At 38.8% G+C, this 12,320-nt stretch overlaps 1 pseudogene; it reads left to right on the plus strand.

The window, feature by feature from the left end:
• LOC138437846 (antigen WC1.1-like) overlaps positions 1–12,320 on the plus strand; it is a 71,371-nt pseudogene that overhangs the window by 18,177 nt on the left and 40,874 nt on the right.

A 12,320-nucleotide genomic window follows, 5' to 3' on the forward strand; every position in this document is an offset into this window, starting at 1 on the left:
GGCTCCATCAGTAGGTAATTATTTTCCTTAATTCAGTTTCCTGTTCTTCAACCCTTCCAGACTTCTGATCATTGTTGTTTCTTCAGGAAACCAGACCCAGGTGCTGCCCCAGTGCAACGGCTCTATGGCAGAACCAGCAGGCTCTGCAGCCTCAGTGGAGAGCTCCCCCTACTGCTCAGGTGAGGGTCCCACGGGGCAGAAGCCCCTTCTCAACCCCTGGAGTTTCCACCCCGTTGTCCCCTTTTTCTCTCCTCAGACAGCAGGCAGCTCCGCCTGGTGGACGGGGGCGGTCCCTGTGCCGGGAGAGTGGAGATCCTTGACCAGGGCTCCTGGGGCACCATCTGTGATGACGGCTGGGACCTGGATGATGCCCGCGTGGTGTGCAGGCAGCTGGCCTGTGGAGAAACCCTCAATGCCACAGGGTCTGCTCACTTTGGGACAGGATCAGGGCGCATCTGGCTGGACGACCTAAACTGTACTGGAAACTAGTCCCACGTGTGGAGGTGCCCTTCCCCGGGCTGGGGGCGGCATGACTGCAGACACAAGCAGGACGCGGGGGTCATCTGCTCAGGTCCGCGCTGCACACTGTCCACAGGCTGGGCGAGGGGTGGGGCCCCGCAGGACGAGGGTCTGAGCCCTGAGGGAGAGATGCTGAAAGGAGCAGAGAAGGAGGCTTCCTCCCATGAAGCCTGTCTTTCCAGCAGACGTGAAGACGAGGTGCTTTCACTTCCTTCTGCAGCAGCTGAGATTCTGGTCCTTTCTTCTCAGCAGTGTTTCCTGGCAGAGCCATTTCTTACAGGTTTTCTTGAAAGCAGGGCTCTCTCTCCAGTTACATACAAAAAATTTAAACCCGCGGTACTAGTTTCTGTTTGCTTCCCTAACAATTTACCAACTAGTGGTTTAAAACAGCATATATTTATTTCCTTACTCTTCTCTAGCTTAGATGTCCAGCAGGGATCTCACTGGGCTGGGATCAAGGCTTCCGCAGGGCCACATCACTTTTGCGGCTCTAGGGGAGAATCTGTTTCTTGCCTTTTCAAACTTCTTGAAACCACCTACATTCCTTCCTTCACAGCACCCTTCATCCATTATCAGACCAGCAATGCTGCAGGCCTCCAACCATTATCCAGAGTCACATCTCTCTCTCTAGCCGGAGCTAAGAAAAGTATTCCACGTTTAAGAATAGTGGATCTAAGGATTTGACTATACTGGGCTCATATTGTTAATACATCATCTCACTATCTCAAGGTCCTTACCATAATCACATCTGTAAATCCCTCTTGTCAGGTACGATAACATATTCACAGGTTGCAGAGATTGGGATGTGAATATTTTTGGATTAATTATTATCCCTATCTCCCTAATATCCACATCACATCCCTTCGACATTCTCTTTAAAGATTTCATCAGGAAACAGGATTCAGCTGCCCCTCCCTGACTAGTGCCCATTCAGTTTGGTCTTCCTCTCAGTTCATATCCACTACACCATTGTGGTAGAGATAGAAAGACAGACACAAATGGACAAAATCAGTTAAAAGGGAGGTGATGTCAGTCTTGTCATCTAGTGGGTATCTCTCAAGCAAGGTCAGAGATGAATGTTCATTATTTCTAGAAGAAAGGAAAACCTAGAGCATCCAGTAAAGTTTTACTGTGTCCTGTATCCTCCCCTTTCAACCTTAGAGTTCCTGGCCCTCAGGATGGTGAGCGAGGACCAGCAGTGTGCTGGGTGGCTGGAAGTTTTCTACAATGGGACCTGGGGCAGTGTCTGCCACAGCCCAGTAGATGACATCACTGTGTCTGTGATCTGCAGACAGCTTGGCTGTGGGGAGAGTGGAACCCTCAACTCTTCTGTTGGTCTCAGGGAAGGTTCTAGACCCCGGTGGGTGGATGGAATCTGCTGTCGGAAAACTGACACCTCTCTCTGGCAGTGTCCTTCTGGCCCTTGGAATTACACTTCATGCTCTCCCAAGGAGGAAGCCTATATCTCGTGTGCAGGTGACTTACTATTTCTGTGTGTCTGTCCCAACCCTGTAGGATGCAGTGAGATTTGATATTTTAAAATCTAAGTGATGATTTAAATTTGGGTCCACAAAAAGACATAAACTGAAAATGTTAGTTGCTCAGCTGTCCTCTTTGTGATCACATAGACTGTAGCCTGCCAGGCTCCTCTGTCCGTGGGATTCTCCAGGCATGAATGCTGGAATGGGTTACCATTCCCTTCTCCAGGGGATCATCCTGACCCAGGTATGAAATCGGGTCTCCTACACTGAAGTCAGATTCTTTACTGTCTGAGCCACCAGAGAAGCTTAAATGAGGTTAGAATGAAACTACTTTAATCCACATTTTCCAACCTTGTTTGTTAAAATTTTTAATGGAGATGTAATTCTTGTAACATTATATTAGTTCTAAGTGTAAAACATAGTGTTTATGTATTTGTACATATTGGTAAATCACCACACATACAGTAATATCCATCACCACATGCAGTTACAATTTTTTTCTCTTATGATCCCACAAGTAAGAATTTGCATGCTGCAACTAAAACCCAGCACAACCAAATAAATACTTAATTTTAAAAGAGACTATAATTTTCTTCATAGCATCATGGTTTTTTATTCACATAAGGGCTTCCCTGGTAGGTCAACTGGTAAAGAATCTGCCTGCCATGCAGGAGACCCTGGTTTGATTCCTGAGTCTGGAAAATCTGCTGGAGAAGGATATGCTACTCACTACAGTATTCTTGGGCTTCCCTTGTGACTTAGCTGGTAAAAAAATGTGCCTGCAATGTGGGAGACCTGGGTTTGATCCCTGGGTTGGGAAGATCCCTTGGAGAAGGTAATGGATACCCACATCAGTATTCTCGCCTGGAGAATTCCATGGACTCTATACTCCATGGGGTCACAAACAGTTGGACATGACTGAGTGACTTTCACAAACACTATATACAAAAATATTATCTTCTTTCCTATATTACTGTTTTAAGATATCTTTCATGACAATGTTTTTTCTCTAGAATGTTTTAAAATTTCTTATTTATTCATAGGAACTCTTTATAAACAAATATTACTTACTGTTTTCCTTAAATATTTTTATGAGATTTCCCCCATATTTTACATATATTTTTAAGTTGTGTATGTGTATGGGTGGGCTATGTGGTCAAATCTGTAATGTTTTGCTTTTTTGACTTCTGCCTTTAGTGCAATGTTTCAAACACCATTTTTTATCTCAAAATAACATTGAATCAAGTTTTATTTTCTGCAAACAATTTTATAGTTTCACGAAAGAATATTCAAAACTTAATTTCAAATATTTATTTATCTGAATTTATTTTACCATGTGTGATGGTGTAACATCATCACCAGATAGGAATTACATTTTAGATATGCAATATCTTACCTCCATCACAAAATAAAAGCACACGGTTTCAAGAGTTCATGGATATGACATCAAAAGTACAGGCAACAAAGCGAAAATAGACAAGTGGGAATATACCAAACTAAAAAGCTTCCACAAACCAAACAAAAGATCAACAGAGTGAAAAAGCAAGCTAACACAAATTATATAAGGTGTTAATTTCCAAAAATAATAAGGAACTCCTATAACTTAAAGAATAAAAAAAAACAAACAAAATTAAAACCTAATAACTCAAGTAAAACATTGGCTAAGGGCTTGAATAAACATTTCTCTAAGGAAGACATAAAAATGGCAATAGGTATATTTAAAAAAAGCTTGACATTGTTAATCATCAGGGAAATGTAAATTAATACCACAAAGAGATATCATCGCACACATGTCAGAATGACTGTTTTTTGTTGTTGTTGTTGTTGTTTGTTTGTTTTTAAAGACACTTAGTGTTCACAAGGCTGTGGTCATATTGACACTTTATGTGTACTTATCCACATTAAATGTATAAATTGTACTAATAAAACTATGTAATCCAAGGGTTAAATCTCTGGGCTTTCACTGTCATGGGTACAGGTTCAATCCCTGACCTGGGAACTATGAGCCCATGAACAACAGCACAGCCAAAAAACAAACAACAGCACAAAAACTATGACCAAAACATCTGTATGATTTATACTGATGTCCCTTTTCATTCTTGGTATTGTTAGCTTCACTTTCTCTCTGCTCTGCATTAGTGTTGCTCAGTGTTCATCAGTTTTCAATGAACCATGTTTAAAGGGTTTTCTTCTATATTTTCTATCTTATGCTTACCTTCTTTTCTATTAATTTGTGTTCCTTTTTTAATTAACCCCAATATTCTACGTTCTTGACTTTCTCATCTAGTTTCTTAATTGGAAGCTTACTTTTTTTCACTTTCAGTGTTTCTTCTCTAAATCTAGGGTGTAAATTTCCCTTAGGCATTACTTGAGTTTCATTAGAAGAATTTATCATACCATTACTTTGTGTTTATTATCATTATTTCACAATATTTTGTAAGGTTTAAATTTATTCCCAGACTCAGGTGATGTTTGGAAGGATCTTGCTGAATTTCCCCAAATAGAGGTGGCTATAAATATTTTCTTATTAGTTCTTAATTTTATTCCACTGTGGTCAGAGCAAATATTCAAAGTATGAATTCAAATATGCAAATATAAATTCAAAGAGTGAAAGATTTTGTCTTATTTTGTGGTCATTTTGGTAAAAGTTCTGAGTGCATGTACAGTAATGTGAACTCTTGCGGTGTTGGGTGCATTGCTCTATGTGTTACTTGGTTAAACGTGCTGGCTATGTTGTTGTACATCTACTGAATTCTTCTCTGTTTTTTGTATGTTTGGTCTGCATGCTATTGAAAAAGATCTCGTAATAATCCCCCATTTTGATTGTGATTTTGTCTATTTCTTCTTTTCACTCTGTCAAGTGTAGGGAACAAGGTATAAAGAAGGTTGAGAAGTGCTTGCAAATGAGACTCTCAACCAAGGCTGAACATTCTTGCAAATGAGATGTTCAGCTAAGAATCCTGTTTGTTCCCATGGGAAAAGAACATTTCTTGCACACAAGGATGTTTCTCTGACTCCTCAAAAGGAACAGACCCTGGGACAAAACGGATTCTAAGTTGATAAGGAAGTTCCCCCAAACAAGGTCTTAGCTGCAGTAAATAAGTCAAGGTAAAGGTTATCTCGCTCTGTGCCTGCGCACTGTATAGTTTCTGAATCATAGTGCTTGGCAGCTTTCCCTGTAGGTTGTTGTGCAAGGGATATAAAATAAAGCAGCTGTAAGAAGCAAGTGTTAAAATATAAAGATTTAAACCCTCTGCAGTGTTGGTGTTTCATTCCGTCGCCAGCATCTGGCGCCCGACGAACCAAAAGGGTAAGCACCCCGGGGCAAAAGGCTGAAAGGGGGACTTTCAGGAAATGGAGAAAAAGAGAAAAGAATAAAAATCCGAAAGGGTGAACACCCCGGAGCAAAAGGCTGAAAGGGGGACTTTCGAGAAAAAGAGAAAAGAATAAAAATCCGAAAGGGAGAGCACCCCGGAGCGAAACGCTAAAAGGGGGACTTTTGAGAAAATAAAAAAAAAAATAAGAGAAAAAGAACAGAAAAAAGAGAAAAGAAAAAGAAAAAACTATGGGGAATTCCCCGTCTTTAAAGTCACAATATAAGGAGCTGGTTAAGGGGCTCCTGCATTCTATAGGAATTAAAACACCTACTTGCCGCTTGAGTGAATTATTCTGTATTATAGAGCAGCATTGCTATTGGTTTCAATATCAAACAGAAGTACAGCTAAATTTGAAGGAATGGAAAGTGGTGCAGAAAGAGTTAAGAAGGCAGCATCAAAAAGGAAATGTGATTACTTTAAGGCTGTGGACTCTATGTAGCGCTATAACACAGGCTTTAAAATTAATGGCTGCTCATAGTGAGGCCGCCTCATGTTATCTTGAGGAGGGGGCTTCACCTCGGCCTCCGCCCAAACCTCCGGATGATAGTAAAGATTCATCCACTGAGTCAGATAGAGATGTGAGTTCAGGGGAAGATTCAGATTCTGTAGAGGCAATGACTACTGCCTTTCGGAAGGTTTTATCAAATAGAAAATGAACTTCCAAGGCTGTTAACCCTTCTGTACCACCTTACGCATCCCTATTTCTGGTAGCTGCCGACAAGGCTGAGGTAGGGAGAGAGAGTCGGCAGTTTTGGCAGTACGGGAAAAAGTATATTTTAGAAAATGCTTACTAATGACTCTCGTCCTTTAATGTCACTGATTATTGAAGGTAAACATTTTAAAGGATTAGTGGATACAGGAGCAGATGTTTCGGTTATTTCTCTCCAGCAGTGGCCTAATGACTGGAAAAAAGAAAAAAATCCTCTTGTTTTAACAGGCTTAGGATCAATAGCAGATGTGTGGAGAAGCGCTCAACTTTTGTCATGCCAATTGTCTAATGGAAAGAAAGTATTTATTCCTTTTTACATTGTTAATATACCTATTAATATCTGGGGAAGAGATCTTTTATTTTCTTTAGGAACAACGCTCATCATCTCATTGGAAAACTTGTAGCCACTGCTCAGATTCCTCGAGCTCTCCCATTGAAATGGTTAACTGATGTTCCTAAATGGGTTGAGCAGTGGCCGTTTCCAAAAGTGAAGCTCGAGGCTTTAGAACAATTAGTAAAAGAACAGCTTCAATCTGGCCATGTTGAATCTTCCACATCTCCTTGGAATTCTCCTGTTTTTGTCATTAAGAAAAAATCTGGTAAATGGAAAATGTTGACTGATTTAAGGGAAGTTAACAAATGTATAGAACCTATGGGAGCTTTGCAATTAGGTCTCCCTTCTCCTGCTTTGATTCCACAGGATTGGTCTTTTATGGTTTTAGATTTAAGGATTGTTTTTTTAATATTCCTTTGCAAATAAAAGATAAAAATAAATTTGCTTTTACTATTCTAGTGTATAATCATGGGCAGTGTCAGGTAACCTTACTATATAGATGGGAAACTTTACTTTAAATATTAATGATCCTAAAGGGCCATTTCAAGTTCATTTGCATATTAAAAAATCTTACTCTGCTATAGCATGTGTAAAATTTCCTTATTCTTTACTGTATGGGCAATGGATTTGGAATGAAATTTTGGGAGTTATATCATGTTCTGATTGTAACTTGACTCAATGTAAAAATCGTTCCTGGTGGGAAAATGTTAAAAACAAGATGGTCCATTCCAGTAATTATTCTTTGGTCATTGTGAAAGCACGGACTGAACTTTGGTTGCCTGTTAATCTTACTCGACCTTGGTCGGACTCTTTTGCTGTCACTCATCTTGTGAATGCTGTACAAACTCTTCTCCATCGATCTCGAAGAATGCTTGGCATTGTCATTGCATTAATTCTTGCCATGGCTTCAGTAACAGCAAAAGCAACTGTAGCAGGTCTTGCTTTGCATCAGGGCATACAGACTACTGATTTTGTCAGGGAGTGGCATAAAGATGCTCATTTATTGTGGCAACAACAGCATGATTTGGACGCTCAATTGGCTACTGATGTATTGAATTTACAACACACTGTTTCCTGGTTAGGAGATCAAGTAACTGTGTTAGCTACGAAGAGTGTGTTAAAATGTGATTGGAACTCATCTCACCTATGTGTAACCCCTGTTCCTTTTAATATGAGTGAGGGTTAAGAAAAGGTGAAAAGGTCTTTAGTGGGACACCAGAATTTAACTGCTGAAATTATGGAATTGGAACAAACTATATTGTCAACTTTAAGTAAGACGCTACCTGATATTCTTGGTTCTGATATACTGAAGAGTCTTCAAGAAGGATTAGATAACCTTAATCCTTTAGGGCATGTATCTACATTGTTAACAACATCCTTTGTGAATACTTTGTCAATTGTTGCTTTATGTTTTATTGCTTTTATAGTCTACCGGCGCTAGCGAGAAGGGAAACAATTGAAAGAAGAACCTTTGCGTATTCAAGCGCTTATTCAGCATCTACAAGAAAAGAAAGGGGGAGATGTAGGGAACAAGATATAAAGAAGGTTGAGAAGTGCTTGCAAATGAGACTCTCAACCAAGGCTAAACATTCTTGCAAACGAGATGTTCTGCCCAGTGTAGGGAACTAGGTTTAAGGAAGGTTGAGAAGTGCTTGCAAACGAGACTCTCAACCAGGGATGAACATTCTTGCAAACGAGATGTTCAGCTAAGAATCCTGTTTGTTCCCATGGGAAAAGAACATTTCTTGCACACAAGGATGTTTCTCTGACTCTTCAAAAGGAACAGACCCTGGGACAAAACGGATTCTAAGTTGATAAGGAAGTTCCCCAAAACAAAGTCTTAGCTGCAGTAAATAAGTCAAGGTAAAGGTTATCTCGCCCTGCGCCTGCGCACTGTATAGTTTCTGAATCATAGTGCTTGGCAGCTTTCCCTGTAAGTTGTTGTGCAAGGGATATAAAATAAAGCAGCTGTAAGAAGCAGGTGTTAAAAATATAAAGATTTAAAACACTCTGCAGTGTTGGTGTTTCATTCCGACGCCAGCAGTCAAGTATGTTTCAAAGTTATGTTCTGTTACTTTTCTTGAATTTTGTTGTCTAAAATATCTTTATTAAGGGTGTATCTCATTATAATCATGAAAATTCCCTCTTTAATTCAATTAGTGTATCTTGGCTTAAAGTCTACTTTCTGGGACATCGATATAGCTACTCCAGTTTTGTTACAGTTAGTACATTTTTTCCATCATTTTACTTTCAACCATTCTTTGCTTTCATAATATAAGGTGGGCATTTTGCAAGTAACATTTGTGTCAATTTTGTTTTATCTTAATCCATTCACTGCAAATGCCATTACTGATATTGATGTGTTGGTACTGCCATTTGTTTTTAATTGATCCCCCTGCTTTATGTTCCTTTTTGTCTCCATTTTTTCCTTCCTTTTGTGTTAAATAAATCTGTTATTATTCCAGATTTTCCTTTTTCCTTTTGATTCTCAGCAGCTTTACTAAGAGTGGAGATGTTCATACTCTTTCATTTATTTTTTTAAAAAGTTCTCTATTGTTATATCTTCAGATATTACTTCTGCAGTTCTGTCTCTCTGTCTCTTATCTCTTCTCCCACTCCTCCTCCTCTTTCTTCTCTTTCTCATCTCTCATCTTTAGGACTCCTCTAAATCACTATATTCTAAGTTCTATATAAAATTCTCTTAACTTATTCATTCACTTTTTAAACCTAGATATTTTATTTTAGGTTGGCAATAGTTCCTTAGATGTTTTTATTTATTTATGATTGTTTGTTATTTTTTCATCTTTTTACCTGTTTATTCTCTACTTCTCTCTTTTCCCCTAAATATAGTAATTGTAGTTAAACTCCTTATCTGCTGAGTCCAGCATTTCTATCATGTGTGTCTCTGCATTCACTTATCTTTTTTTTAATTTGGCCATTTGTCATGTTATCCTAGCTTGTCAAATGTCATGTCATTTTTTACTGAGTGCTACAAATTATATATGAAAAAGTAAGATACTCCTGATACATTTTCTAACACCTGAAAGGATTTACCCTTTATTTTCCTAGGCAGGTAGGGGGAAGGGGTGTGTATCACCCAAACATCTAAATATAACCTAAAACTGAGCTGTGACAAGTATGGGTTGCAGTTTTGGTAGCACTCAGTCGACCTCTGATTTCTCTGTCCCTATGACATAGGCTTTCAGAGATTTCAGTAGAGCCTATATTCTTTGGTAGCTATGTACCCAAAGTAATGAAAAGATTCTGCTTTCCAAGTCTTTTTATATAGTTCTCTAGCTTCCTGCCCTTCACAGTTTATATACTGGGCAAATGTTTGAGGAGAAAACCTGCTGTGTGAGAGAGGCTCTCAAGACTCTAGTTTTGTCTCTCCAGCACCAGGTAACTCCCAGATTATGCTGGCTTCCTGTCACAACAGTAGTCCTCTGCTTGTCTGAGCCCAGATTCCAAATCATTAAATTATGCAATGAATTGGCAAATTCCCACAGAGAAAAAGAAGCTATAGATCTTGGACTAACATTGAAGTAATCTCCACTCTTTAGAATGTAGGCATCTTTAGTCCATGTTGTGTTAACAAATGTTGAATACATTTACTGTTTCTTTTTTTAATCTAAACATTCCATTGTGCACTGAATTTTATTTATTTTTTAAAATTTTTATTTTTCCTTTATTTTACTTTGCAATACTGTATTGGTTTTGCCATACACTGACATGAATCCACCACAGGTGTACATGAGTTCCCAAACATGAACCCCCCTCCCACCTCCCACCCCATATCATCTCTCTGGATCATCCTCGTGCACCAGCCCCAAGCATCCTGTATCCTGCATCAAACAAGACTGGCAATTCGTTTCTTACATGATAGTATACATGTTTCAATGCCATTCTCCCAAATCATCCCACCCTCTCCCTCTCCCTCAGAGTGCAAAAGTCCCCTCTACACATCTGTGTCTCTTTTGCTGTCTTGCATACAGGGTCATCATTGCCATCTTTCTAAATTCCATATATATGTGTTAGTATACTGTATTGGTATTTTTCTTTCTGGCTCACTTCACTCTGTATAATTGGCTCCAGTTTCATCCATCTAATTAGAACTGATTCAAATGTATTCTTTTTAATGGCTGAGTAATACTCCACCGTGTGTATGTACCACAGCTTTCTTATCCATTCATCTGCTGATGGACATCTAGGTTGTTTCCATGTCCTGGCTATTATAAACAGTGCTGCGATGAACATTGGGGTACATGTCTCTTTCTAATCTGGTCCCCTTGGTGTGTATGCCCCGAGTGGGATTGCTGGGTCATATGGCAGTTCTATTTGCAATTTTTTAAGGAATCTCCACACTGTTCTCCATAGTGGCTGTACTAGTTTGCACTCCCACCAACAGTGTAAGAGGGTTCCCTTTTCTCCACACCCTCTCCAGCATTTATTGCTTGCAGACTTTTGGATCGCAGCCATTCTGACTGGTGTGAAGTGGTACCTCATTGTGGTCTTGATTTGCATTTCTCTAATAATGAGTGATGTTGAGCATCTTTTCAGGTGTTTGTTAGCCATCTGTTTGTCTTCTTTGGAGAAATGTCTATTTAGTTCTTTGGCCCATTTTTTGATTGGGTCGTTTATTTTTCTGGAATTGAGTTGCATAAGTTGCTTGTATATTTTCGAGATTAGTTGTTTGTCGGTTGCTTCCTTTGATATTATTTTCTCCCATTCAGAATGCTGTCTTTTCACCTTGCTTATAGTTTCCTTTGTTGTGAAGAAGCTTTTAATTTTAATTAGATCCCATTTGTTTATTTTTGCTTTTATTTCCAGAATTCTGGGAGGTGGATCATAGAGGATCCTGCTGTGATTTATGTGAGAGAGGGTTTTGCCTATGTTCTTCTCTAGGAGTTTTAAAGTTTCTGGTCTTACATTTAGATCTTTAATCCATTTTGAGTTTATTTTTGTGTGTGGTGTTAGAAAGTGATCTAGTTTCATTCTTTTATGAGTGTTTGACCAGTTTTCCCAGCACCACTTGTTAAAGAGATTGTCTTTACTCCATTGTATATTCTTGCCTCCTTTGTCAAAGATAAGCTGTCCATATATGTGTGGATTTATCTCTGGGCTTTCTATTTTGTTCCATTGATCTATATTTCTGTCTTTATGCCAGTACCATACTGTCTTGATGACTGTGGCTTTGTAGTAGAGTCTGAAGTCAGGCAAGTTGACTCCTCCAGTTCCATCCTTATTTCTCAAAATTGCTTTGGCTATTCGAGGTTTTTTGTATTTCCATACAAATCTTGAAATGATTTGTTCTAGTTCTGTGAAAAATATCACTGGTAGCTTGATAGGGATTGCATTGAATCTGTAGATTGCTTTGCATAATATCCTCATTTTCACTATATTGATTCTTCCTATCCATGAACATGGTATATTTCTCCATCTATTAGTGTCCTCTTTGATTTTTTTCATCAGTGTTTTATAGTTTTCTATATATAGGTCTTTAGTTTCTTTAGGTAGATATATTCCTAAGTATTTTATTCTTTTCATTGCAATGGTGAATGGAATTGTTTCCTTAATTTCTTTTTCTACTTTCTCATTATTCGTGTATAGGAATGCAAGGGATTTCTGTGTGTTGATTTTATATCCTGCAACTTGACTATATTCATTGATTAGCTCTAGTAATTTTCTGGTGGAGTCTTTAGGGTGTTCTATGTAGAGGATCATGTCATCTGCAAACAGAGTTTTACTACTTCTTTTTCAATTTGGATTCCTTTTCTTTCTTTTTCTGCTCTGATTGCTGTGGCCAAAACTTCCAGAACTATGTTGAATAGCAGTGGTGAAAGTGGGCACCCTTGTCTTCTTCCTGACTTTAGGGGAAATGCTTTCAATTTTTCACCATTAAG

This window comes from Ovis canadensis, chromosome 3 (assembly GCF_042477335.2).
Source record: "Ovis canadensis isolate MfBH-ARS-UI-01 breed Bighorn chromosome 3, ARS-UI_OviCan_v2, whole genome shotgun sequence".
Taxonomy (NCBI): domain Eukaryota; kingdom Metazoa; phylum Chordata; class Mammalia; order Artiodactyla; family Bovidae; genus Ovis; species Ovis canadensis.